The following is an 11,002-nucleotide window of genomic DNA, read 5'->3' on the forward strand; positions in this document are numbered from 1 at the left end:
TCTTTCATTTCCTTCTTTCCCTTCTACTCCCATCTTTCCTTTCCTTTGCTAACCTTTCCCTTTTCTTCCCTCCCCTCTCCCCTTTTTAATTTCCCCCTACTCCCCTCTTTATCTTCCCTTACTCCCTTCTTTTCCCTTCCTTTGCTCCCCTTTCCTTTTTTCCCTCCTCTCTCCCTTTTTTAATTTCCCCTTACTCCCTTCTTTTCCCTTCCTTTGCTCCCCTTCCCTTTTTTCCCTCCCCTCTCCCCTTTTCAATTTCCCCCTTACTCCCCTTTTTCCATTATCTAACTCCCCCTTTTCCTTCCCCTCACTTCCCCCTTTCCATTCTCTTTACTCCACTCCTCCTTTCGTGTTTTCTCTCCATTCTTCCCTTCCTCTTACTTCTCCCTCTTCCTGTTTTTCCCTCCCCTCAATCCTTCCTTCCTGCTCTCCATCTTTTCCCCTCTCTTACTTCCTTTCTCTCTCCTCCTCCTTCCCATAATTTCCTTCCTCTCACCCCTCTTCTCTCCTTCCTTCCTTCCTTCTTCCCTTTCTCCTCAAGTGTTTTGCTTCTCTTCCCTTCGTTTCTCCCCTTCTCTCTCCATTATTCTCTCATTCTTGCCCTCTTCTCTCTCTTCTTTTTATTTTTTTCCTTTTTCCTTTCCCCTCCTCCCTCCTTTTATCTTTTTTCCCTTTTCCCTTCTTTTTTCCCCTTGCGCTTTCCCTTCCTTTCTTCTTATCCTTTCCCTTCTCTCTCTCTACTATTCCTTGATTCTTACCCTCTTCTCTCTCTTTCTCTTATTTTTATTTACTCTGTTATTTTCTTTTCTTTTTTCCATTCCCTTTTCTCTCCTCTCCCTTTCCCTTCTCTTCTCTCTCTACTCTATTCCATCATCCCTACACTTATTCCTCTTTCTCATTCTTCCATTCCCCTTGCTCCTGTCTTTCTCTTTTTTCTTTTCTCTCTCCTCTTCCCTTCTTCCTTCTCTTCCTTCTCTTCTTTCTCTCCCTTTGTTCCTCCCTTTCCTTTATTCCTTTCCTTCCTTCTCTTCACCTTTCCTCTCTCTACCTTTTTCCCCTCTCTCTCATTCTTCGCCTCCCCTTGTTTCTCCCTTCCCTTTTTCCCTTCCCTCTCCCCTCCCCTCGTCCCTCCCCCCCTTTCCTCTCCTCCCCTCGCTTCCTCTCTCTTCCCCTCCCCGCGCCGGAAGTGGGGAGGCTGGGGAAGCTTTTTGAGGGGAAAGTCACAGCAATCGGTGGATTTATTTCTGCACCCCAATTCTCTCTCTCTCTCTCTCTCTCTCTCTCTCTCTCTCTCGGGATATGGATGGAAGGGAATCGTCGAATATTTTAAGGTGTTTTTTTTCCTCTCGTTTTGTTGTTGTTGTTGTTGTTGTTGTTGTTGTTGTTGTTGTTGTTGTAGCTGTTGTTGTTGTTGTATACTTTTTCCCTTCTTGTGTGTTTGTTTGTTTGTTTGTTGTTTTCTGGTTATTTTTCGCTTTTTCTTTCATTATTTACTTCCTTACTGAATTTAACTGAATCTGAATTTAAAGAAAAGCCTTATTAATTACGTTCTTGTTCATGCTCTCCTAATTTGTTTCCATTTTTTAGTAATTGTGAAAATGACAAATACATAAATAGATAGATACATACATAGATAGAGATACATAGATTAATAGATAGACAGATAGATAGATAGATTAGTAGATAGATTGGAAGACTGACAGACAGACTAATAGGGAGATGGAGACAACCCCCTCAACCCCCCCCACACCATCACCATCACCACCACCACCACCACCATCAAAACAAAAGAGAAAGAATCAAGTGTTTAAGCCGCCAACTGCCACAAGGTCTTCGTGGTTACCCTCAAAACAATAACGAGAACACTGAAAGGGGGATGGGGGGGGGGGCAGAGAGAGAGAGAGAGAGAGAGAGAGAGAGAGAGAGAGAGAGAGAGAGAGAGAGAGAGAGAGAGAGAGAGAGAGAGGGGAAAAATCAAATGCAATGAGTGGGTAGACACAATAGCGAACACCTGCCGTGAAGAAGAGGAGGAGGAGGAGGGCTGAAGAGGAAAATTTGGGTATGGGGGAGAGGATAAAGGGAAGATCTGCGGTTAGGGAAAAAGGGTTAGTTAGCACGAGGGGAAAGGGTTAAAAAAAGGGTATTATTATTATTATTATTATTATTATTATTATTATTATTATTATTATTATTATTATTACTATTGTTAGCTTTTCCCTCTCATTCTCCACTTTTTTCCTCCTGTTTTCTTTTTCTTTTCTTATTTCATTCTTCCTTTTGTCACGTCATTTTTTTCTTTTTATTCTTTTTATTCCCAGTACTCTCTCTCTCTCTCTCTCTCTCTCTCTCTCTCTCTCTCTCTCTCTCTCTCTCTCTCTCTCTCTCTCTCTCTCTCTCTTCCCGTCTCCCTAATTCCCTTTCACCACACAATCCTTCCTTCCATCATCCCTTTCCTTCCCGCCCTCTCTCCCACTCTCCCGCCCGCCCACCCTCTTCCCTCCCTCTCTCCCTCCTTCAGTAAGAATGCCTTCATCTCCTCATTAACAATTACACATCGATTTGAGTGATTTGAGAGAGAGAGAGAGAGAGAGAGAGAGAGAGAGAGAGAGAGAGAGAGAGAGAGAGAGAGAGAGAGAGAGAGAGAGAGAGAGAGAGAGAGAGAGAGAGAGAGAGAGAGAAGGAGGGGGTGTTGTGGTGTTCAGTACCTTATGGTGTTGTGAATCTATTGTCATCATCGGGATCTGGTGTATAATTATCCTGTTATCCTCTCTCTCTCTCTCTCTCTCTCACTCTCTCTCTCTCTCTCTCTCTCTCTCTCTCTCTCTCTCTCGGGCGCATCTGCGTATGTTGCTTAAAATTATATACATTCCCATACGTATGAGAGAGAGAGAGAGAGAGAGAGAGAGAGAGAGAGAGAGAGAGAGAGAGAGAGAGAGAGAGAGAGAGACTCATTAAAGAACCTACAGCCTGTGATTTCCCTCTAGACTTTATAAGGACCCCCTCTACCGCCTCCTACTTCTACTACTACTACTACTTCTACTACTTCTACTACTACTACTGCTACTACTGCTACTACTTATACTACTACTACTACCACCGTAACGAAACCTACTACGTACATTCATTATATCACCACACCGTAACACACATTTTACCATACTCTTTGAAAAATGTAAAATAAATATAGCTATCATTAAAAAGTTGACAGTATAGAGATAAAACCGGAAAGGAAAAAAGGGAAAGGAGAAAAGAAGAAAGGAAATGTGGAAAAGTAAATAAGTAGAGAAAATAGAAGAAATAAACACAAATCCAGAGAAAGACTGCAAAAAAATGAACATATGAAAACAGAAAACTAGAGAAAAAAAATGGAAATTAAAGTTAACCAGAGAAACATGGACGATGAAAATGAGAAAACAAGGAAAATAATAAATCAGCAAAGAAAGGAGAAGTGAATAAACGAAAATATGGAAAAAATAGAACAATAAAAATAAAAATACCCAGAGAACGACGAAAAAAAGAAGATTAAGAGAGAGGAAAGGAAATAAAAGAGTGAAACAAACAAGAAGGAGAAGGAGGATGAGTAGGAAAAGGAAAAAGAGGATAGCAGGGAAGAGAAGAGAAAAGAAGGGAAGAGAGGAGAAGAGAGAAGGGGAGGAGAGGAATACCGGGGTGGGGGTGGTGGTAGTAGGAGAGGAAAGGGAATACAAGAATTAGACAAACAAGAGAAGAAGAAGGATGACTAGGAAAAGGAAAAAGAGGATAGCAGAGAAGAGAAGAGAAAAGAGGGGAAGAAAAGAGAAGAGAAGAGAAGAAAAGAAAAGAAAAGAAAGGAAAGGAAAGGAGAAGAGAAGAGAAGAGAAGAGAAAAGAAGGGAAGAAAAGAGAAGAGGGGAGAGAAGAGAGAAGGGGAGGGAGAGGAATACCGGGAGTGGTGGTGGTAGAGGAGGGAACACGCGGGGTGGCTGTCTGTCTGCCTCTCTCTCCCCTCTCCCCTCACCCCTCACCCCTCACCCCGCCCCCCGCACAATTATAATCACAGCACATTCAGCCCACATCTTTGACTGCTATCTTGGGTGCATAGATCACATGCGCGGAAAATTACATACGTGGGGCTCACCGCCATACAGGTTGAAGAGAATCACTGATAAACAAGGGGGGGGAGAGGGGGAAGAGGGGAGAGGGGAGGGAAGGGGAGAGGGAGGGAAGGGATAGTCTAAAGGGGAGCAAAAGGGAAGAGTAAAGGGAGGGATGTGTGTAAGGATAGAAAGGGATGAAGGAGGGGAAAGGGGAAGAAAGGGAAGAGGGAAGGAAAGAGGTGAGGGAAGGGTAGTAAGAGGGGAGACAGGGAAAGGAAAGAGGGGGAAGAGGAGAGAGAAAGGAGGGAGGGGAAAGAGGAAGGGAAGAGGAGAGGGAAGAAGGGACAGAATAAGGGCGGGCAAAAGGGTAAGATAAAGGGGAGGAGAAGAGATGGAAGTAAAGGGAGGGATAGTATACGTAGAGAAAGAGGAAAACAAAAGCAAGTATTAAAAGTGAAATATATGAGAAAAGGACAGAAGAAAGAGAGAGAAAGAAAAATAGGAAAGGAAAAAGAGGAAAGGACGAAGGGAATGACAAGACGAAAGGGAATAAAGAAAGAAAGGGAAAGGCAAGAGATATATAAAGAAAGGTATAGATGGAGGAAAAGGAAAGGGAAGGGTATGAAGTTAGTTGAAGAAAGAGAAGGAAAGAGAGGAAAATGACAAGACGGAAGGGAATAAAGAAAGGGAAAGGAAAGAGAGGTATAAAGAAAGGTATAGGTGGCGGAAAAGGAAAGGGAAGGGTATGAGGATAATTAGGGATGGAAAAGAGTGAGGAAAAAATGAGGAAGGAGGGAAAGGAAGGGAATGGAAGAGGCGGGAAAGGTAGAGTAAGAGGAGTATCAATGGAGGAAAGAGGAAGGAGGTAGATGAGGAGGAGGAGAAAGTGTGGAAGGAAAAGTAAGAGAAGAGAGAGAGAGAGAGAGAAGAGTAAGAGACGGAAGGGTAAGGGAGGTAAACATGGAGGAAAGGAAAGGGAAGGAAAATAGAAGGGTAGAATGAGGAAAAATCTGACGAAGGAAATAAGAGAAGGAGGATGCAAAGGAAAGGAGGGCGAGGAAGCGGAGGAGGAGAAGGAATGGGGTCAGTAAAGGAGGAATAAGATATGAAGATGTAAATGCAAATAGAAGGAGGAGGAGGAGGAGGAGGACAAGGAAGAGGAGAAACAAGGATGGAAGGAAAAGGAAGGAGTGAAAACGATAGAGAAGAAAAGGAACTGGTTGAGGAGGAATAATAAGAAAGACGGAGATGGGGAGGTAGAAAAAAAGAGGAGGAGGAGAAGGAAGAAGAGGAGGAAAAGGAAGGAAAAGAGAGGATGGGGGAAAGGACAGAAAGGAAACAGAGGAGAAGTAAAGAGTAAAGAAGAAGAAGAAGAAGAAGAAGAAGAAGAAGAAGAAGAAGAAGAAGACATAAGTACGGGCGGTAAAAATATGAGCTTTAATGTAACTCAGCGGCGAAGATTACGAGGCCGCGATCTCGTACGCCGCCAGCAATTATCGTACATCAGCCTTCGGGTCGCTGGGGGATTACAACTCCTAATCGCTTAATCGGCACAATTTACCGCTCTAAGGGGAATGAGGGGAGGAGAAGGGAGGAAGTGAGGGTAAGGGAGGTGAGGGGAGGGTAGAAGAAGGGAGGTGAGGAGAGTTGAGGGGAGGGTAAAAGGAGGGAGAGAAGTAAGGGGAGGCGAGGGGAAGTGAGGGGAGGGGAGGCGAGGGGAAGTGAGGGGAGGGGAAGTGAGGGGAAGCGTGGGGTGGAGAGGGGAAGGGGAAGGTAAGGAAGGTCAGGAGGGGAAGGATGGGAAATGATAGGGATGGAAGGGGAAGGAAGGGGAAGGTAGGGGAGGGCCAGGAAGGGGAGGCCGGGGAGTGAAGGGAAGGGGAATGTATGAAGGGTCAGGAAGAGAGGGATGGGGAGGGAAGGATGGGGAGGGATGGGGAGGGAAAGGGAGGTGAGGAAGGGAAGGCCGGGGAGGGAAGGGAAGGGGAAAGTAAGGCGGGTAAGAGAGGAATAGGGAGGGATGGGGAGGGAAGGGGAGGTGAGGAAGGGAAGGCTGGGGAGGATGAGGATGAATGTATTGAGGGTCGTCAGGGCACGTCATTACCGCCTCGTGGAGATGAAAGTCGTCACACCCGCGGGAGGCGCTGACCCGTGCAGCCCCAAGCCTACCACTCATGTATCCTTCAGGCCTGCCACTCATGCATATGCTTTAGGCTTACGTACCGTTCATGTATGTTCTAGGCCTAGGACTTATTTAAACGCTGGAATACGAGTACTCGATTACGTAAGGAAAATAAATGGTGGAAGAGCAGAGGAAGTTAAAAATGAACTAGGAAAATATAAGAAAACAAGGAAAAACAAAATGCATCAGTCGAACAAAACATTAAAAAAAACTCCATTAAAAAAGAAGACAAAATAATCAATGAAAACAGAAGAAAATAGAAAGAGAATTGTCAACAGAATAAAAAATGAACATACACAAATACGAGGGCACGAAAAAAACAAAACAAAAAAAAAACAAAAAAAAAAAATTACTCATTAATAAAAAAAAATACATGACTGGGAAACATGAGCGAAATAAAAAAAAAACATACACAAAATAAGTTCACAAAAAGAAGACCAAATTGACATCGAAAACGAACAAAACACGACAACTAAAAAAAAAAAAAAAAACCATACGCACACGAATACGAGCACAAAAAGATCAAATTGGCTCATTGAAAGTTGAAACCAGAAAAAAACGAGTATACCAAAAAATAATAATAATAATAATAATAATAATAATAATAATAATAATAATAATAATAATAATAATAATAATATCCATGGAAAAAATCAAGTGAACAAAATGACCATAATAAATTTACTGAAACCAGGACGAAAAAAAAAAAGGGTAGCCTAAACGTGAAATATAAACGAAAAAAAAAAAATTATCGAGTGAACAAAATGACCAAAACAAACTCACTGAAACCAGGACGAAAAAAAAGAAAAAAAAAAGAATAGCCTAAACGTGAAATACAAACGAAAAAAACATATCGAGTGAACAAAATTACCAAAAATACTCATTGAAACCAGGAGGCAAAAAAACTAAGCCCCAGGACTATAAAATACGGCTATAACCAAATGAACAGCGACTATGTGTGTGCAGGCGGCGGCACGGGGCAGGAATACGTAACTAGGGTTGGCGCCAGGCCTGAAACCGCTCGATAAGGCCTGATCAACGGGGAGGGAGAGAGAGAGAGAGAGAGAGAGAGAGAGAGAGAGAGAGAGAGAGAGAGAGAGAGAGAGAGAGAGCACTCATCAAAAGGGTAAAAAAGAGAAAGAAATAAAGAAAAATGCGAAAATTAGTGGAAAAAGGGAAACGGGAGTAGTGGAGAGAGAGAGAGAGAGAGAGAGAGAGAGAGAGAGAGAGAGAGAGAGAGAGAGAGAGAGAGAGAGAGAGAGAGCACTCATCAAAAGGGTAAAAAAGAGAAAGAAATAAAGAAAAATGCGAAAATTAGTGGAAAAAGGGAAACGGGAGTAGTGGTGAGAGAGAGAGAGAGAGAGAGCACTCATCAAAAGGGTAAAAAAAAAGAAAGAAAAATGCGAAATATAGTGGAAATAGGGAAACGGGAGTAGTGGTGAGAGAGAGAGAGAGAGAGAGAGAGAGAGAGAGAGAGAGAGAGAGAGAGAGAGAGTATACCAGTCGCCTCCATCATAGATTCTACGCAAACTTTCCTTTTTTTCCTGGCGATAATTTACATTTGCAACATTTGTACGTTTGCAACAGATATTGAAAAGTAAAGTGCCGTACATTCGCTTGCAAAACCTAAGCCTTTCCATAAAACAAAAAACAAAAAAACAAAAAAAACATCTCTTAGCATAATTATTTACTACCATAACGAAATAAAGTTATCCATTGCTGAGTGAATTGCCAAAGTAGACCACTAAAATAGATAAGTCGTAGCTAGTTGGTAAAGTTTTTAGGCTAGTCAACTAAAAAAAAGACGCAGTACTTAGTTAAGAAATTTAAAATATCGGTGAAACGCTCGGAACCTACTCACATACGTATTTTCAAACGTCTATCGAATAATTATATAAAAAAAACTCAGTACCCTTACCGTTCAATAGTAAATTTCTCTTACAAACTATATATACATAAGAATTAGTCTAGGGTCCATATTTTCAATCGTTTCGGAATCCCAGTACGACTATTTGCCAAGTCCCCAGATAAGATTAACCTGGTCTTCATGGGTAGTTTTGTGATCCTAGTGACAGCTTTACCCGACTTCTGCGCCTTGAACTGAAAAACTACCCATAAAAATAAGGTTGATCTCAGTGGACTTGGGAAATAGCCGTGGTGGGATCCCGAAACGATTAAAAATATGGAGCTAGTTGACAAAGGGAAAGATAACAGTGTCGTGTAATGATGCTGAATACAATGAAAATATTTGAATGATGAACTCTAGGCTATATATACATTAGAATTAGTCTGGGGTCCATATTTTCAACCGTTTCGGGATCCCACTACGGCTATTTTCCAAGTCCACAGAGGAGATTGGCCTGGCTTTCATGGGTAGTTTTGTGATCCTAGTGACAGTTTTACCCGACTTCTGCGCCTTGAACTGGAAAACTACCCATAAAAATAAGGTTGATCTCAGTGGACTTGGGAAATTGTCGTGGTGGGATCCCGAAACGATTAAAAATATGGAGCTAGTTGACAAAGGGAAAGCGAACAGTGTCGTTCAATGGTGCTGGATACGATGAAAATATTGGAACGATGAACTCTAGGCGTCAGTTTAGCCAAAAAATGTAAATGAAGTAAAATAAATGAAATAAACAAAACTGTGACTATACTGTTTGAAATGTGCGAAACTAATAAAAAACACAGAGACGAGACCAAATTGTGAAGTATTTATTTGTTTTGTGCACCAATTCATTAATCATCTACTCTCTCTCTCTCTCTCTCTCTCTCTCTCTCTCTCTCTCTCTCTCCTCCCTACCCTTTTCTCACTACCTTTCCCATTTGTTATTTTTCTTTTATCTATTTCTCTCTTTTACCTTATTAATAACGCATAATCTCTCTCTCTCTCTCTCTAGGGTGTGGTCACTTGTTTGCTTCACACTGGAACACACTAAGTGGATTGTTTAAAGCTTAATTTGGGAAGGGAGAGAGAGAGAGAGAGAGAGAGAGAGAGAGAGAGAGAGAGAGAGAGAGAGAGAGAGAGAGAGAGAGTAACATTATACAGTGATGCCATTTAGCGGATTTTCCGCTAGATCTGGGGTGCAGTTAATCTAGCAGGAAAAATCTTAGAATTGACAAGAGTAACTGGCGGATTTTCAAGACCAATCTTTATAAATTTTGAGTTGGCAACACTGGTAACATATGACACGCCAGTTGCTACCAGGGTCAGGGGAGAGTAAGACGTAGGTAATTACTAGGCACTCTTGTAAACAGGGGTGAGAGAGAGAGAGAGAGAGAGAGAGAGAGAGAGAGAGAGAGAGAGAAATAGTAGTAAGTAGTAGTAGTAACATCAACATTCGCAGTCGTAGTCGTCGTAAAAGTAGTAAAAGTAGTAATAGTAGTAGTAGTAGTAGAAGTAGTAGTAGTAATCACCACATACGAAGATACGTAAAGATAATTATAAGGAAACTACAATGGGACCAGTCAGCTTACACATGGCGGCTCCCGGGAAAGAGTCAAACACCATCTGTCCTTCCGATATCCACAAAGCTATCAACCACTATGAAACAAGTCAGGTGGTGGTGGTGGGCCTGTTGAAGACCACCAAGAGCATTCAGCAACCTCTCACCACAACCCTTCCCTCATCCCACGCACCCTCACACACACAACATTTACGAGACAATCAATAGTCGAAACCCCCCCGCCTTTTGTTTCCATTTCTCAGGCGACACTACAAATTCACTCTCTGATCCTCTCTCCCTCCTTCTGTTCCTCCGCTTGCTCTTAAACCTTCCCTCCCGCTTATCTTTTTCTCCTCCTGTTCCTTCTCTTTCTCGTCCTCTACCTTCCTTCTCTCTCTCTCCTTAGCTCCTGTTTCTCCACTTTCTCTCAATCCTTCCTTCTCTTTTTTTTTACAGCAAAGGAGACAGTTCAAGGGCACAAAAAAAGAAAACAATAATGAAAAAAAAAGCCCGCTCCTTACTGCTCGTTCATTTCTTTTTCATGTTCCTCCTTTTTCTCTCCCCTTCCTTTCCTTTCTCCACCTCTTTCCTTCTGTTCCTCCTTCACTCCTCCTTTTCCTCTTGCTCCTTCACTGCCTTCACAATCCTTCCCTCATGTTCACTTCATTTCTTTCTCCTCCTGTCTCTCCTCTCCCCCTTATTCTCTCCCCTCCTGCTCCCCCCTTCTCCCCTCACGCCCTCCCCTCTGCGTACACTGTATCATGTGCCCCCTCGGGAGTGTGTTATTTACTTATCTTCAGCAGTTAAGGGAGGGAGGGGCTCTGTCTCCCCTCCCTCCCTCCCGCCATTGTTAGTGCTGTCATAACAAGATCAGTGTATAGGCAACTCGTCACCCCAAGAATCATCACCCCAGCTGTCACCACCACCACCACCACTACTACTGCGACACACACACACACTCACTCACACTCGGGGCTAGTCTCTTAAAACGTCATAGCAAGTGGTGGTTCTAGGGTTAAGAATCTTCATCTTACTTTACTCAATACTAGGCTAACCTGCAAATAAATATAGATAAATACAATAAAGTTATCCATTGCTGAGTGAATTGCCAAAGTAGACTACTAAAATAGATAAGTCGTAGCTAGTTGGTAAAGTTTTTTAGGCTAGTCAACAAAAAAAAAAGGCGTAGTATCTAGTTAAGAAATTTAAAATATTGGTAAAACGCTCGGAACTTACTCACATACGTATTTTCAAACGCCTACCGAATAATAATAAAAAGATCAGTATGCCTACCGTTCAGCT

Source organism: Eriocheir sinensis, chromosome 13 (assembly GCF_024679095.1).
Source record: "Eriocheir sinensis breed Jianghai 21 chromosome 13, ASM2467909v1, whole genome shotgun sequence".
Classification (NCBI taxonomy): Eukaryota; Metazoa; Arthropoda; class Malacostraca; order Decapoda; family Varunidae; genus Eriocheir; species Eriocheir sinensis.